General features: G+C 35.6%; 1 long non-coding RNA gene across 1 annotated transcript; it reads left to right on the top strand.

Moving 5' to 3' along the window:
• Positions 1–481: 481 nt before the first annotated feature.
• LOC116959015 lies at positions 482–14,079 on the top strand. Its single transcript, XR_004405600.2, has 3 exons — positions 482–527; positions 5,037–5,085; positions 13,856–14,079. It is a non-coding gene; the product is annotated as an uncharacterized LOC116959015 (long non-coding RNA).
• Positions 14,080–17,850: the final 3,771 nt, after the last annotated feature.

Genomic DNA, 17,850 nt, shown 5'->3' on the forward strand with positions numbered 1-17,850 from the left:
ACCAACTTCTTCCTCTCCTGTATCTTGTTGCAGAAGCCTTCTCATGGAAGCTGCAAGCCAGAAATTGGAGTACAACAGTAAGTTTTCTCTGATTTGCTTTCCTTACGGTAACTTTGCAAATTCCACATGAATAAAGCCTAATGTCCTGTTGAATACATGACCTAATATTTTAGGAGCCTAATTTCAATCACCTTTCACACTTAAATGTCTTCCTTTTGCAAACTAGGGCTTTTGAAATTTTGAAAAGGTTTGTCCTGGTTGGGGCTGGATCAGAGTTCCTGTTGGTTTGGCTGCGGGAGGAGTGCTGCAGCACACTGAGACCCCAGGGGCTCCCCAGGTCCTAGTGCCCTCACCTGTGTGCGGGGGCGGGGGGAGCACAGCTGGAGGGCTGGGCCCGGATTGGACAATATCCCATGTCATGTGACATTGCGCTCACTATATAAAGGCAGGAGTGGGCCAGGAGGGGCTCTCACTTCCTGGAGTGTTGCTGTGGTGCCTTTGTGTTTGGGATCGCTGGCTGGGAGCAGGTGGGTGTTGGTTGGTGGGTGGGTGGTGAGCAGCTGTATTGTACATTACCTGTTGATACTGCTGTCAGCGTATTGTTCTGTTACTGTTATTAAACTGTTTTTATCTCAACCCGTGAGTCTCCCTTTGCCCCTCCGATTCCCTCCCCTTTCCCAAGTGGGGGGAGGGTGGGTGAGCGACTGTGTGGCGTTTAGCTGCTGAGTAGGCTCAAACCACAACAGGTTATACTTTTCTGGAAGTGAGCCCACATGGCAAATGTTCTGATAGGTTTATTTCATACAAGACATTCTTTTTTCATATTCTCTCATGGTCTAAACTGTTTAAAAAGCATAGTAAGTGGCCTGAGGATGGAGAAAGGCATTGTTTTTAGCTTTCATTTTGTCAAAGCCCACTGTCTGATACTGTTTCCTATTTGGAACTAGATTGTTGTTTTTATTGCTGTGCGGTGTTCTTTCTTTTTACGTGAGCATGTGTGCAACAGCTGTTGTCTTAGCTGTGATCTAGGGACTTTCAATGCTTAAGTCATAGTCCTCTATAATTTCAGTGAAGAGACTAAGTCTCTAGCTGAGGGCTAGAAAAGACTCTTATCCTCTGTGATTGGGCACAAAGGGGAGATACATGATACATGCTTACCACTGATATAAGCATACACTGTAGATGGCAAATTCCCCAAAACGCAGTGTTTCTCAGAAGCACTTGGGTATTAAATTTTTTATAATTTCCTCAAATGAACTAACAGCTGATATAATCCTTCCTAACCCATCTCATATAAGAAGACAATAGCAATCTGGTGTGTTCTTCTCTTCCCATCTGTCTCATGATGTCATTTGTGAACTTTCCTCCATCCCTAATATGCTTGAGGAAAGATTTTTCCAAATAACCTTTACAAATCAAGCTAATTTTGCTAAATTAATTAGGTTTGTTTCTTATTGTTATGTATTGGTAAAAGAGATTTAAAATACATTAAGTTATTTGAACTTTTTTTTTTTTAATAAATTGAATGAAATTTTCTTAAGGAAATAAAGATTCCGTTCAGTTTAAAGGTGGAAGAAAATGTAAAGCTTGTCTGCCACCACTCAGTTAGGCTACAACAACAAGGCTATCCTTGAAGAATCATACCAAGCTAGCTGGAAAAAAATAACAAATCAAAATAAAACAAACAAGCAAATTAAAAAACAACAGAAAAAATACCCTTGGGGTTATTTCGTTATTACTGTTGTTGAGGGGGTAGGGTTTTGTTTGTTTTGTTTTGGGTTTTTTTTTGTTTATTATCAGGAGTTCTAGCCACCTTTCTAGAGCTACAATAATTTTAAAATACCATTAGTCTTTCTTATGTAAGAAGGTAAGAAGAGACTGCCAAACTAAGCACATATTAAGACAGTTTGAGCAGAAATTCAGCTGGGTGACTCTGGGGATTTCGCTAGGAACAAACACATAGGTTAGAACATTAATCAGTAAGCTGTGTGAGAAACCACAGAGAGATTGGGAAAAAAAGACATTATGATGGTAGCAGATCCTGGAAGCAATAGTATATAAAGCCTGAAGGAAAAGGCATGCAACTAGTTTACAATGGTTTAACAAATTACTGCTTGTCATCAGAACACTGGTAATTGTCAGTGACCCAAGGAAGACAGTAAAGGAAATCCTGTCATTCAGTAAACACTGGAACAAAATACATACTGTCAATTCAAAGCATGCTGTCTCCCAGAGTGTCTCTCTATAAAGAAGGAATACACTCATAGATGCAGAGTAGCAATTGGAACACAAAGGCCAAAAAGTGCTACACTTTAAATCTGTTGCACCTGAAAAATAGCTACAGGCAACTGAGGTATGGATTTCATAAACTAACTCCATATAATTACAAGAGAGACAGATTATCTTAAAAAACTTGCCTATCTTTTAAAAAAGTAGACTAAGCCAGCAGTAACTGTGAGAAGATATGTCTTAACATAACCCACAGTAACTTCACATGGAAATAAATTACTTTATGAAGCATATGGACTTCAGCTAAGGACATGAAGAAAGATAGTTACTGTGGGTCAGTTTAGTGTAGGTACTTGGAACATAAGTCGGAAAACAATGAAGAAAAGGGTTTTGCTTTGTGTGCAGAGGAAGTTAGCTCTTTGAGGGAAAAAATATAATTTATCTGCTTTGTTTTCATATGTGCTATAGGAAATTAGAACTTTGTGCATTCTTTGTACATTAATATTCTTTTCAAATCCAGCTGGTTTTATGGACCACCCTAAACCAAACACACTGAATGATCAAAATCTTACCCATTTTAATTATAAAAAGAAAATTCACCCTCATTTGAAATCACTGTTGTCCTAAACTCATAAAACATTATGTAATCTTTTCTCGAGAGAGTTTGTGATGCAAAGTTTTGTGTAAGTATGAAAGTCAATATTTTTATTGTCCTAATTATACCAGTGTAGTTAAATTAGTGTAACTTCTTCGATTTGTACTAATTTAAATACTTTATAAGAACATTTTTATGATGCTACAACTAAAGGCTGTTTAGTTTAGAATATCCTGTTCTTATATCAATATCATAGATCAAAAATCTAGTTGAATAATTACAATAATACAAAATTATTTAAAAGAAGCCCATGGAAAAAAATGGAGAGAAGGGGGAGACAATATCCCTTATTTTGCTGGGAACTGTAAAACAGTAACAATATAGCCTCCCCAAGATTACAGAAGGAAATTGTATCAGTGCTAAAAGCTCCGAAACCCAGCCTATATCTTTTGGGTCCCTGTATAGTGATTAGAAATTATCATCTTTGCTTATGGATCACTTGTAGGATTGGTACTGTGAATATGAGTTTGTGATAGATGGTGTCAAATTGAAATCTGAAGTATTTGGGCTCAGTACCGTAATAGAAGTGAGGTTTGCCTGGTTACAATTGGTCTATGCAAATGTGTGAAATGAGAGGTCTGATTCTTCTCAAGCAGATGTGTCAGTGGTGATAATATTGGAACTGATGGCATTAGATCTATTTGCACGCAGTTGAAGAGGAATGAATCAGGCTTTATGCTTATCTTTACAGTTGATTACTTTCCTTATAATCCTGAGAAAATACCAAGGTTATATATGGATATTTAGTCAGTGTACAAGCACATGAGAGGAATTCTATATTTTGTGCAAGTCTACTGATTGTCAGATTGAACAAGATATGCTCCAGGGCAAAATACTGGAAGGTAACAGATCTAAAATTTCAAATAAGTATTTTTATGACACTCTGTAGTTCTTGTTGAACTTCCCATATACTTTTTTTTTGGTTTGTTTTGATATGATGTAAAGTAATGGAGGTACAATAACAATTTAAAAATAAATAAATATTTTTGAAACTTCCTTGAAACATATTTGAAACTTGCTAAAATATTTATATTACTTCCATGTTTCACAGAACAGACATCCAAACATAGCTGAAATGAATTCTACTCTTTCTGCAAAACAGAAAGTTGAGTGAAATTAATTTCAGCTATGTTTAGATGTCTGCTTCTGAGGTAGTCAATGTAAGAACCTTTTATAATCAATGCAGATAATCTGACCTGGTTTAGATGTTGAATTTAGACTAACATGAACAGTGTTGTACAATTTGCAGACTGAGCTTAATAGAACAAAAATGCCAATTTACAACTCTACAGTGAAATTTGAATGAGTGATGCAGATGTTGTCTATGCTTATGTTGTAGATACCTACATGTCATTAGGTGAACTCCACTCAATATGGCTACACTACCCTGTTTCATAGAAAAGATTGATCTGATATGTGCCTATTCCAGAAAGAAAAACAGTATGTCCATTTTATACCTCAGTATTGATCCAAGTCCTCAACTATTTGACTGTAGTGCTTCTAGCCCAGACTTGCACCTCTGACCACTGCAGCAAACTGTGTGGATGTACAGAGTTAGGTCCATGCAGTTTTTTGTGTTTCCTCATTCTGTTATATGGGCAGGATTAACACATTCACTTTGCCTTTAAACAGCTGACTAGGAATGCCTTTATTCTTCTTTATTTTCCATATTGAGGATTCCCTTTGGACATAGTCCTCAGGAATTACTGTAGTGGAAACGTTAAATAATGCTAGTCATCTATTTCACATGTATATGTTTCTACAAAAAATAAACCAAACCCCAATGTCTGGAAATTCTGGGTATTAGAGCTAATGATCTTGATGGCTGTATGAGATGAGACACTCTGCTGTGAGTTTTTAACTTGATTTTCAGCACGTACTTATACATATTTCTGCAACTGACTAAAATGGCTGAATTCAGAATGGTCACCAGACTGAAGTGGAAGTTACTGTTTCTCAGAAAGGGAAGATGTGTGCAGTTTCAGGACTGGAGTAGGTTAGGGCTGGAAGACGCTGCCTCAGGCAAAATATTGTTCATTTGTATGAGTGTAACATGATACCTTCGGACTTGGAGTTTGGAAGTCAACAGGCATCACTAAATCAGGGTAAGTTCATGGCTGTTATCTTTCACAGATGAATGCTTGATTTTCAGGCAACTGATACATTTTCTTCTCCATAATGGTACTGGTCCTGTATTTTAGGTAAGTGTAATCACCATTTTAATTTATTTTTTGTCTTTTATTTTTTCTCCTTTTTTTTTTTTTTTTTTTTTTGTTCACTGGCACAAACTTTGATTTTAAAAACATGACTCAGTACTTGATTCTGTATGAGTTAGCACTCAACTTTATAGCTGGTAAGGTATATGAGCTATATTCTGACAGCTGTGAAATCTATGTGAAGCTTCAGAGCACAGCTTTCTGAACATCTCGATCATTAATGTAAAAATAAAAACAGATATTCAGTCTCAGCAGTACAGGCTGACTTCTAATGAATATTATTTTATTTACTTATATTAGTTATTCTTTACTTTTTTTGACCCATTTTGCTCCAGTGCTCCAAGAATCTTAGTAGAATTCTTATACCACTGAATTATATATTTTATATCAGAAATAATTTAACCATAAGTATATTGATTCTTTAGTCTCTATTTACATTTAGATAAAAATGGCACTTATTTGCAAGTATTCTTCACCACATACTTTTTATGGATTAACATAGTTCAAGATGTTCATGGTAGAATGGAAGTAATCATTGGTAACCCCCAAAATACAATCATGCTAACACTTGAAGTAGTGCAGTCTCACCTGTCATCATGTCTTTGGGGTGGAAGTAATAATGGAGTAATAGGAAGCACCCACATTTGATAATGCATACAAAAAAACTCTATTAGTTTACACATAACCAGCTCTGAGGAATGAGATGGAGAACTCTCTAGCTTTTCTGTAGTAGGCTGAACATTGAATTAACTAAATTAGATGGAAATTTTCCATTTACTTAATAGCATTAGCACTAGTAATGAAACCATTTCAGTTTGCTGGTCTGTCTGTCTTCCCTTCTGCTGCCCATTTCATAGCAAGGAGGCTGTTCAGTCTTGATTCATGGCAGCCTCTGAAATTTATTCTGAATTAATTGTCCTGGAGTGCGCTCTCTATGCTCCCTCTCCTGGTTGTACAGCCAGTGGCACATTTCTTGTCTTTCACTCAGAACTCATACAAGAGAGGCAAAATATTTATTTCTAATGTGTATCAGGTTCTTTTTAATTTCTTGAGTCTATGGAAAGAATATGCACCAAAAATACATAATATTTAATTAGCAGTAATGTTGCTCTTTAGTATGATTTTTTTTTTCCAGTAAATAATGAAGAGACATATCTTCCGCCATATGAAAGACAGAATTTAACATTTACTTTTCTATTTAAGGTGCGCACTCTTTTTCTCTTCTAAGTCTATACCTATCAGTTGTTTTCAAAATAAGCTTTCAGGCAAAATCTTTCTCAAACCACTGGCTGTTATTTATGTACTAATTGTTTTTTATTTTTTTAACAGGATAAATTATAGGACATATAAAGTTATGATTTTTGCATAAATTTTCTCTTCTAGTTGGTGCCAGTTCATATGGATCCTGGTAATTAATTTTGTTTGTCATAAACAAGAATAATGACTTCATTATAATGCATAAATCCAAATATCACACTTCTATAAATTGCAGGTTTTCTACTTGCTAGATTACTTGCTTGCTATAAGCAAATTTATTACTAAACAATACAAATTCAAAATGCTCTTCTCTTCTACCCTTTGTAAGTTTTTAAATAACAGAAATCATAAGGACTTGCTCATTTATTAGCTATTAACATAAATTTATATTTTTTTTTCTTTGAGAATTTCTTATGCAAGCAAATTTGAGGAATGTGATTCAAATAATTCACAATATACCCAGATGCTCAAATACATACACCTTCTCCCAGAAGAGCATTTTAAGTTTTGCATTTCTGAGTACTGCTGGAATATGTACCAATTTTTGATTTTGGGGAAAATTATTTATAAAATAAATGATTTTTCTCATTAATTAGGGTCTTAACATGTCAAAATAGCACTCTATGTTCAGGGGAGAAGATAAGCTTGCTCTTGCATATACCTTCCATTATATTTTCCTTTTGCATAGATCTGATTATTAACATTCTCAGCAAACCACATAATATAATTTTCATAATCTTTATTAATAAGCAGTAACCAGGCTCCCTGATGTTTCTCTTCTTTTCATGAATCTGAAGATACATGTTATTCTGCAACAGAGACATTTAGGGTGACATTCATAAGCACAAGCTTCCTAAAAGATAAGATGACAAGTGAGCTTTTAAAGATAATTTTGTATCTTTACTGACCTAACTGGCAGAAACACATTTCTTCATATTACCCTACCACTTTAATCGCTATACTTTATACATTTTCAGATCAGACTCAAATCCTTAGATTTACCTAAAAGGCTAGAGATTCCAGGCCTATAAAGGTTGCCACTGATAGGCATACTATAATAAATGAACCAGTTTTCCAGAACCAATTCTGAAATCTAATACAGGATGTAACTCTTTGTATGAAACAGCAGCAAAGCTCAGAATGTGCAAAACTTTTTTGGGCGTGGATGGAATCAGAGACTGGATTACTGCTATTGCTTCAGTACCAGAAAACTGGTTTTCAGAAGCCTCCTTCAGGGAACTATCTTTAAAAAATAAACAAATAAATAGTTCTTTATTGTCTATATACTTATGCACCAGTGCAAACATTTTAATTTATGAGGGGCTCAAAGCCTTTTAAAGTGAACAGAAATGCCTCTATTGATGCTGATTGTGAAAAGTAAGAGAAGAATTTCGCTTTTGCTGAAAGTAATTAAACAATTATTTTTATTGAGTTAGGCTAAAGCTGTTATTAAATTAGTGTTGCTAAAATTATAACACTTAAGCCTTTTTTGATCACAAGTTAGGCATATGGTTGGGATTGTGGGGAGTTGGGCAATCAAGAGGATGGGGGGTGGTCTGTGGTTAGGTATCACGTAAAGGGGCACTTGGATGAGGGGCGCTGGGGAGGAATGGAAGCCAGCAGAAAACAGTCGAGTGAAAAACTCTTGATGAAGAAGAACCTGGACCTCGCCCCCACCGAGAACAACTGGAAACGCCAAAGAAAAAGGGGGGGTGGGGGGGAAGGAAAGTGATAGTGACTCAGTGGAAAAGTACTGAGAGAGGCAGTCTGGGAGAAACCAAGAAAAAGGAACTGTGCAGGTGTAAAAAGGAGAAAACTTGCCATTTTCGCTCAACCAGTGAAATCTCCTGGTTGCTCTATAAAAAGAAGCCCTTGCTGGGGAAGATTGCGTGCCATTGCACCCAGCGCTGTATTCTTTGCTCCACTGACTTTGTCCCCAATAAAACATTTTTTTAATACATGAGCTTTTTTCTCACACTGATCATCTGGATTCTTTCCTTTTTTGGATACAATATTTCAAGTAGTTCTGCAAATGAACGGAAATAAACTGCTTTGAGATAGATTTTAATACAGCACATAAGATGTTACTTAAACCTGGATAATCCATAGTCAGAGTAACTAACCTTCAGAGTGGTGAAATATGTGTGAATGCTGTTTGATTTTTTTTTTTCCCAGTTAAAGACTGAATTATGTTAGAACCTGTCCCTCCCTCTCTGTCTAGCTCTTAATCTAAACTTCCACTAAGTTTAAATTTCCCAAGCTTTTCCCCAGTTTCCAAGAGCATTTATTTCTCTAGCTGCGTGCACATTTTTCTAAGTACATATACCAAAACCCTTTTCTTTTATGATTCATCTTCTGTTTTGCTTTTCCTTATTTCTATTTCCTTCTGTTGTTATTTTCATGTGTTTGCTGTTACTGCAGAGATGTTTTCTTGTTCTTTCTTATTTCTCTTCAATGTAGTTCACATTGTGAGGGATTTTTTTTTCCCCCGGTATTTTCTTCCTTACTGACTTTGTTTCCAACACTATTATGAGCTGTAAAATGCTGCAGTTGTCACTTCCTTTTCCAGGACAGAGCAGACAAAAGATAAGTTTTTGCAGCTCATGCACTTGACATGGAAAGTAGCAGACAGAGTTTTTCTGCAGACTGAAAATGTTCCTTGTAGTGAGTGTTATCCTTCAGCTTCAGTACTTCTCTAGTCAGTCTGCAGGAAGTGCCAGAGTGTTTCACACTTCAGGAAAACAAAAATATTAAAAGGATGATATTCACTTAAGGCATAAGCAAATTGACAGTGATTCTTATAACATTCAAATAAAACTTTTGGCAGAAGTTTGGAAAAGTAAAAATTACTTCAGAATGTAATGACTGCTGAAAAATTTGAGTAAGCGTTTCTAAAAAACCCCATGAGACTGAACTAAGTCTTTTGGAATCAGTTAACACTAATAGCATGTATCTATGCTTAAGATGAAAAATATTTGCACTATGGTCCTCTAAAAAATAATTTTTAAAAAGTCAAATAATATCTCTTCCTACTTTGTATTTGTTAATTGAAGATTTTCTGTGAAGTCATATCCTTTATTTTGTCCTACACTTGTCTTCAGAATTTGTATTATTGTCTAGGTCTGAAGAGCTGTTAGCAGAGCCCATGCTTAATCTCTGAGTTTTAAATTGTAAACTTTGCAATTGCAAATAATTATCTAGGAGGTAAACATTCCCAGATCCATGTTTTATTTTTATAATAAATATTAAAGTTTGTCTAAATTTATGTTAGAAAAAATATAACTATTTTTTTTTTATGCCATTTCTTTTAGGATGACCTGAAGGAAAGTTTCTAGGATTTTTTTTTGTGATATAGCAACTACATGGAGAATTAAGTCTTATTTAAAAAAATGAACAAGAATTAATCATTGTTCCACAGAGCTTGCCATCAGATAGGTAGTCTGCAAATTTGTCACTAATATAAACCAAATGTAATTGAGGAAATTGCAGTATATTTTTAAAAATGATAATGACATGCATTCATGAGTCTATGTTTAATTTAAATGTGCCCATTGGTCACAGTTGCTGATGAAGGAAGCAGCATAGCTACCTCCATTGACAACTGGTTGCAGAACAAAGGAAAGAGTTATTAAGAGATGCCCCATTTTTCGTTAAATCAGCACCATAGGGTTGGTGTGCTGCAGTGCCAGAAGTTTTAAGCTAAACTCTATGGTGTTGACAGAAAAAGCAAAGAACGTAAATTTCTCATTGTCGTGCATAATATGCATTGCACAATAAACTTCTGTTTTGCCAACTGACGGGGTTAACACAAAGGACACAGGCACCGAGCTAAAGAAATAAGCTTATTTTACTTTAGTTTAAAGCACCAGAAAGAATAAGCAAGGTAATGCACCTAGTCATTACTACATAAAGCTAGTTGTAGTGATTAAGAAAGATACATCACCAATTGCCCTCATACTTTACCATCATCCAGATCCGTGTATCAGCTGGGGAGCCCCGTCACAGCGAAGGGTCGGAGAGCCTTTCCCGGCAACTGGCAAGTCCTACGCAGTGCGTCCACTCGTAGGTGACGTCTCCGTCTGTGCTGTGAGAGGGCCCGGCTTTTGTACAGTTTAACAAACAAATCTATACAAAATGCACAGGAGATATCTGGTAGATTGACATGCCTCACTCAGGTGTGTCCGGATCTGGCCAGGATCCGGGCACGTCTGAGGAGTCTCCTTTTTTCTTTACATTTGGGATTTATAGTTACTTCCTGTTGTTTACTTAGAGTTTTCAGGGGTTGTTCCCAGGGTTGCATTTTTGCACTGATAAGATGCTGGTTGCTTCATGCTGCTGATAAGATTCTCCTTGCTGGTCGGGGAATTCACTCAGAAGTCAACTTTGGTTTGAGGCCTATTGTTTGGGCCTTTTTTGTTTCAACTTCTCAGGATATTATTTAAACTAATATTTACAGCATAATGCTGTGACTGGGAATAGGATTCATCTAAGGGAAAGGAAAAATGAAGGATGCGATTCAGTTGCAGATTCTGCATACTTCAATTTAAGAGTATAAGTGTAGGTGTTTAAATATAAATCAAGTGTTCAAGCTTTGAGTAAAGTTCAGAGATATCTGAGAGGCCCTTATAATTCAAATAATCTACAGAAAGCAGTCAGATGTGTCAGAATACACAGGATGCAGCACTCATATTGACTGATACCCCAAAGCCAGGTGGATATGCTAGGACATCTCACAGAATATTAGACATCCATGTTTGCACAATTGAATCATTACAATGACTTGGATACTCGGGACTGCTATTTAGCTGAAGAACCAGCTCAGTTCAATCTGAAATAGCCCCACACTTGACCCTATTCTGCTGTCTGTGATTCAAGGCCTAGTTTCATTCAAAGAAGCTGTGTGACCTTGGATGAGTTCTACTGAGAAAATTGTTGCTAAGGTACAAAGAAGTAAGTGCTTTAAAACTCATAAAAAATAAGTAAGAACACAGACAAAAGGGTAGCTGGTAAAATGAGGATAATTAGTAGCTCAACTATTCAAGAGTAAAAATACTGACACCAAAATCCTATCCAGCCCTCCCTCCCCAAAACAGGAGATCAATTAGAAGAGAGCAACTGAGCAATATTGAGGGTCATCCCAGTCCAAAATGCAACAAAAGCTCATTTTTCCCTATGTAATTGACTAATTAGCACACTATTGATCAGTGTAGTAGTTAGTTTATCTTAGCAATATGCTGTGTGTATTAGCCAATAAATGATTTCTTTGTACTCTCAAATTCCATATAACTTATTTCTGTAGTATCTATGCATATGCTAAAAGTAGCCCCAAAAAGTGACCCAGAGAAAGAATGTTAAAATAAGAACCTAAGAAAAACTGGGAAGTGAATTCCAACATTCTCTTAAAATTCTGTCTGGAAAATTAGTAAGTAAATATATAAGTAAAAATTAGAGTTGGTTCTGTTTCTTCTGCAGGATCATCAAGGTGGATATTATTATGACAGAAGTCACACTTCAAATTATGCCCTGCTTAGGAAGTTTCACCTCTACCAGTGATGTTCTAAGTAGGAAGAACAACCATTGAATGCCTACAGGGTGAAATACATAAGAGTGCAGTTAACACTTTCCAGAGATTAGCCCTGGATGTAATAGTGCATTGTACTGTGAGAGCTGAACTGTGTCTATATGTGTAGTTCATTCTTCCTGTCCAAATAGACACTACTATGAATAGTTTTCTAGTGAGGGTTTCCTCTATTCAGCCAGAACCAGAACAGTTTAGATATAATACACATTTAGCACAGCATGCAAAATTAACTGCTGTAGCGGAAGTAGTATCAGTGTTCCAGCTAGATAAAACTGTAGTCATAGTGATGTTTAGATTTAAAGCTGGTATGTCATGCTTGAATCATTTTCATTCAGAATGTACTGCAAATTTGTTTTGCAATGACCAAAACACTATAAATATCAAAAGTTACCATCACAAACACAGGGAAAAAAATGGAAGGTGGAGGGAAAAATCCATACATGTAATGAAGCAGAGATGCAAAGACACATTTTTTTATATCAGTAGAACAGGTGAATTAGCTAAGGAAGTTTTTTTATGCTCTCCTGTGACTTTGCACAGGTGAAAAAAAAAAAAAAAAAAAAACAAAAAAACAGACTGAAGCCACTTACAGCTAGATTTTAGAAATTCCATGATGACCAATATATGAAGAATATATAATAATTAATTGCTTGGTTTATGTCAAAAGTAGTCCTCCGGTCTAAGCACTGTCAGATTTTTAGTTCCAGTACACCTGGGGATCTTCAGAAAGGTTAGATTAATAGAGAATACCACAAACAATAGACAGTAATCAAGATTTCATTTTTAAAAGGAAAATAATTATCATATTAACCAATACAGCAAGTATTACCTATTACCCCATGTTGCCACCGGCTCAGTGAAAAGAAACAGAATATGCACCATTAAAGGTCATGGTAAGAGAAGGTAATACAACTGAAAAGGATAGTTCTAAAAAGTAAACTCTTATCTTTGAAGAGCTTTGAACACAGCCACATTCACCTCTTATTTCAGTGCCATAGCTGGAGATAATGTGAAGCTGCCTAGTTATCTTTTTGCAACATAAATTACTAATGAAAAAGCAATACAGCACAAGGCTGCACTGAACAGCTGTATCAAAGTAATGCATGTCTTACAAAGCAAAGATGATGCTAACAACCAGATTGAGTTTAAATCATAAAACCAAAGATAGGGATGGAGAGGGTAGGGGACGGTGATTGTAAGCAAGATTACCGACAGTCCATAGATGTCCATGTTTCCATGCCGTGGTCATGGCATGGAAAGTACTCCCCTCTTTATGTCCATGCTATGAAAGCAGAGAAGGTCAGAAAGTGCTCCATCTTCATAAGGTCATGTGGCACAGCTGGTTCTTATTCAGATCACTGAGGGCTGTCCTGTTCTGACATGTTTTGCAAAAGCTGTGAGGAGACTAGAACTGATCCAGGAGATCCCCTAGCAGTTAAGCATTATAGATAAATGAGGTCCATATAGTTCTGGAGTTCATTCTGTGGCCTTCATTTGCTTAGTGCTGGATATCTGCCTCAGAGTATTTGTATGGACTTCATCAGGGATCTAGAGTTTGGAATTTACCCTTTCAGAAGAGATTGAGGTCTCTCAGAGGAAGTTTTAGTTGCATTGTATTGTGGCATCTGAGAGTGTATATGAAGACCATCATAAGAAATCAGTTGGAGGGTGAATCATTTTTGTTGAAGGACAATTGATGATTATTGTGTATCAGATTTTTATAGAGGGAAAATGTGATTTACAAACAGAATGTAAAGTTCATTTTTAAAAAATAGAATATATATAACAAGTACATACTTTTATCAGGTACTGTCAGGACAGTAAGGACAATTAAATGTTAAACTAGATGTTTTACTCTTCTGTACTGTGGATATTGAAATTCTTTTTCTTCTGATATGTGATCTTGTTGTATATAAGATCCAGAAATGGTTTACCTCATCACAACTACTGTTTCTCAAATCCAAGGCAAGATTGTTTGAAAATGGAACTGAGCAGATTCTAAAGCAGTTTGGGAAAATAATCAGTCTTACCAACAGAGGTTATATAGAAATGTAATCAACAAAATAAAGACCTTCCTGGTGAACACTGACTATTCGCGTCACAGAAAAAACAGTTTGTAGAAGGTAAAACTATTATTCTTATTGACTATCCTAATTATGTTATTATTTGAAGAGATGGTTAAGATAAGGACTTCTGGTTTGTTATGCTGTTACAGTCAATTTTTGAATTCTATAAAAGACCTGTTGACAGAAAAATTTTATTTCCTTGAAGATGTTACAATACGCTCCTCTTAATTTTTACAATGAAAAAGGTATGTGAAAACAGGAGGGAAGGAAGAGGCAAAACAAGCTTTCAAAACAGTCTTTTACTTTCCTCTTACATGGAAACTGTGTTCTAATACAGACACAATATAGCTACATCCCATGCAAAACTAAATAAACAAACAGTAGCCCTCCCCCCTCACCCCCCCCCAAAAAAAACTAATCTTGAAGGTACGTTTCCTGTCTTTCTCCCATTAAGGAAAGGCTGGGACAAAACACAACTGTCTCATTTAGTTCTGTACCAGAACTATAAAGTCTATTTTCCCTGGTTTTTTATCCTTTGACCTAATTTGCCTGATTTTAAAATATAACAGATGTGTTTTATTTATGTCAACACCATATTTGGATTCTACCTACCTACTTCCCTGTTTAATGACTTACCTAATACATACAGCCTTCAATTTACTGAGTACTAGAACTGCATGTCCTTTTCCATGTTTATTTTACTTTAAAATAACAAATATTGTCTCAATTGAAAGGAACTGGCCCTGTATTTCCCATATGTCTTTAGAGGCAATAATCATTTAATGTGATTCAGTTACAGCTCTTTTAAATGTGACCTGAACATCTCCTAGTAATCTTTTTTGGATGTGTCTGTTCTTTAAGCTACAAACAAATCTCACTCAAAAAAGACCTTTTCAAAGTGTCCCTGAAAATACAACATTCCCTTATCAAATTTATCATTACTGTGTAACTGCTGATGGTTTCTTTTCATTGCTGCAAAATCTAGGAGACTTACGAAATATAAGTCTTCCCACTTTTACTGAAGTCTTTGAAGTTTAAACAGTTTTACAAAACATCTATAAAGGGTTTCCATTATTTTTAATGCCTTATCAGTACCATGTTCTGTCATGCCACAAAATAATTTTCCCTTTTGTATAATGTTTGGATAGGAAGACAAAGACTTATTTTTTTTTTTCCTTTTAATTTTTTCTTCTGTCCACTGGGGTACTATCATTAGATAACTCAAGACTTTCAATATATCTAGTATATGATATCCAAAATTAATTGAAATTATCTAAATTCTATTAAAAGTCAGTGTTGTCTAATTCTACTGATAATTTACTTTGTGGACTTTCTTCCCTTCTTTCATTTATCCAAGTGCTAATTTTCATTTAATTTTTTTCTGTAAAGACCCACAGTACACATGAGTGGAGACAATTTTTTTTAGGAAGATTAACCTTTAAACAATATTCTTCTGTAGAAGAAAAATCTGTGTTCAGAAAAAGAGCATTAAAAAGTCCATTTTCATTACTATTTTTATTTCAGACTTTTTCATCCTTTGGAGCTGTAAAAGGCAGGTGATTTGTTTTTCAGACTTTTATTAACAATTGGATTGACTGGATCATGTGGAACTTATTGTCAAGCTGATCCTCCTATGAGGACTGTTGGTTATTCCAGGAGGCTGCAAAATATTAGATATAGCATAGGATTATATCATATCCCTAGGGATTTACAGTTTATAACTATCCTTATTGCTTAATTAAAATAACATTGGGTTTGGTTTTGTGTTTGTTTTTTGTTTTTGTTTTTTTTGTTGTTGTTGTTGTTTGTTTGTTTTAATCTAAAAGCCTTTTCATCATCTTTGGGTAACTCCCTACACTGTCTATATAGATCCTATATAAAGGCCTGACCATCCTCATCTGATTTAACTGAAACACAACCAGGCATAAGAAAGTAAGATGGCCATATTTCATCACACCAAAGTATGTTTAGCTCATGATCTTATCTCTAATAGAAATCAAACATGGAAGCCTAGTAAAAAATATAAAAAAAAGGAAAGGCATGCAGTGATGGTTTCCCAGCATATCATCTCAGCCTATAAGACTATGTCAGTGTAATACTTTATAAACTCAAACTGATGTCTTCATATTTAACAGTTTTCTAACAATTTCTCTTATGCATCATTGTCTGATCTTTCACTGAGTCTCAGTGCTTTTAAAATACATAAAAGCCTGTTTTATGATGTCCTACAGGTTAGCTAAAGATTTTATAAAGAGCTGCCTCCTTTTGTTTGTTTTGAAACTGACATCTCTGATGTTTCACATTTATTTAACTGGGAAAATAACTCTGCCATTCATGTCCTCATGCTATCATATCTCATGTCCATCATTTGTTTGCCATAAGCTAAAGAACTCCTAACTACTTAGTCATTCATCATCAGTATTAAGGCAAAGTAGGAATTTTTATGATGTTATAGTGATGCTTTTTGTTTTATTTGCAATATTTTACATTTATCTACAGTACACCTTTCAGTCACCTTTTTTTTTTTTTGCATAGTCACTAAGTCTTATATGAATCTTCTGCTATAATTCATATTTGGCCTTCAGTTTTAGTCTCTTCAATAATTATCAGAAAACTTCCTCACCTTCTATTCCCTTTTTTCTATGTCATTTATGACTGCTAAACTTCATGACTTCCTGCAGATTGTTTTAGTGATCTTAGCAGCTACCTCCCTCACTGTGTCCCATGCCAGAGCAGTGTAAGGAAATGCTGGAGCCTGTGGGAAGGACTCATGTCGGAGAAAGTTTGTGTAGGACTGTCACTTGTGAGAGGGGGACCACAATGGATCAGGGGGAAGAACTTCCAGAAGCTCTCCCCACTGAAGATGGAAGAAGCAGCAACTGCTGCACCCCACATTCCCTTCTCCCTTCACTGCTGGGGGAGGAGGTAGAGATATCGGGAGCAGAACTGAGCCCGGGAAGAAGGGAGGGGTGTGGGGAAGCTGTTCTTAAGATGTGGCAATGCTTCTCGCTGTCCTACTCTGTTAAGTGTTGTTAGTATCTGTAATAAATCTATGTTCTTTTTTAATTCCCCTCATAGTTCTATCTTGAACCCCAAGCCTAGCTTATCAGTCCCTTCTCATTGCCAGAAGAGAAGGGGGAGAGAGAGGCTGTGTGGTGTTTGGCTGCCGACCAGGCTCAAACCATGAGAGTGGTACATGTACTACTAAGGATAATTCAAGGTAACTTAACCAAATATTTTGAATTTTTTTCTAGATAAATTGATCTCTAGTTTTGTTGGTGAATAAAGGTTTGTATATAGATACGAAGTGGCTTTTTTACAGGTATATTTATTATCTGACATTGCGTCCAAAAAGCCATTGGTATTTATGCATGTATGCTATAGTATAAATATGACTAAACCATGTTATTGAGCCTACATATAGAAGTGAAAGAGGGTTTTTTTTGATGTAGTTCTTTTTTGAACAGCATAGTTTGTTTTACCAGTATATGAAGATTTAATTTATAATCTAGTGCTAAAGAAAACCACTCATTTAAATACTTGAAATAATGTCAGATATAAGAAATGTGTAGAAATTGATTCAGCGTTGGTCCTAGTCCTTTGCAAAGCAATAAATTTTTGAATAAATAATAATTTAAGGAAGGACTGAAGTATCGGATCACTTTTTATGTAGACAAAAATAGAGTATGACTTTTCAATTGTGTTCTGCCAGTGTTTTTACAGAGTAGATTAAAAAGACAGCCCAACTCCCAGAATTGTACATGAGACAGCAATACTCAGTATTAAAGCCAGTTTACATCAGTAATGATTGCCATTCTCAAGCCATTTGCTTTTAAGCGTGAACAT

This window comes from Tyto alba, unplaced genomic scaffold (genome assembly GCF_018691265.1).
Source record: "Tyto alba isolate M040663 unplaced genomic scaffold, T.alba_DEE_v4.0 Super-Scaffold_45, whole genome shotgun sequence".
NCBI classification, from domain to species: Eukaryota; Metazoa; Chordata; class Aves; order Strigiformes; family Tytonidae; genus Tyto; species Tyto alba.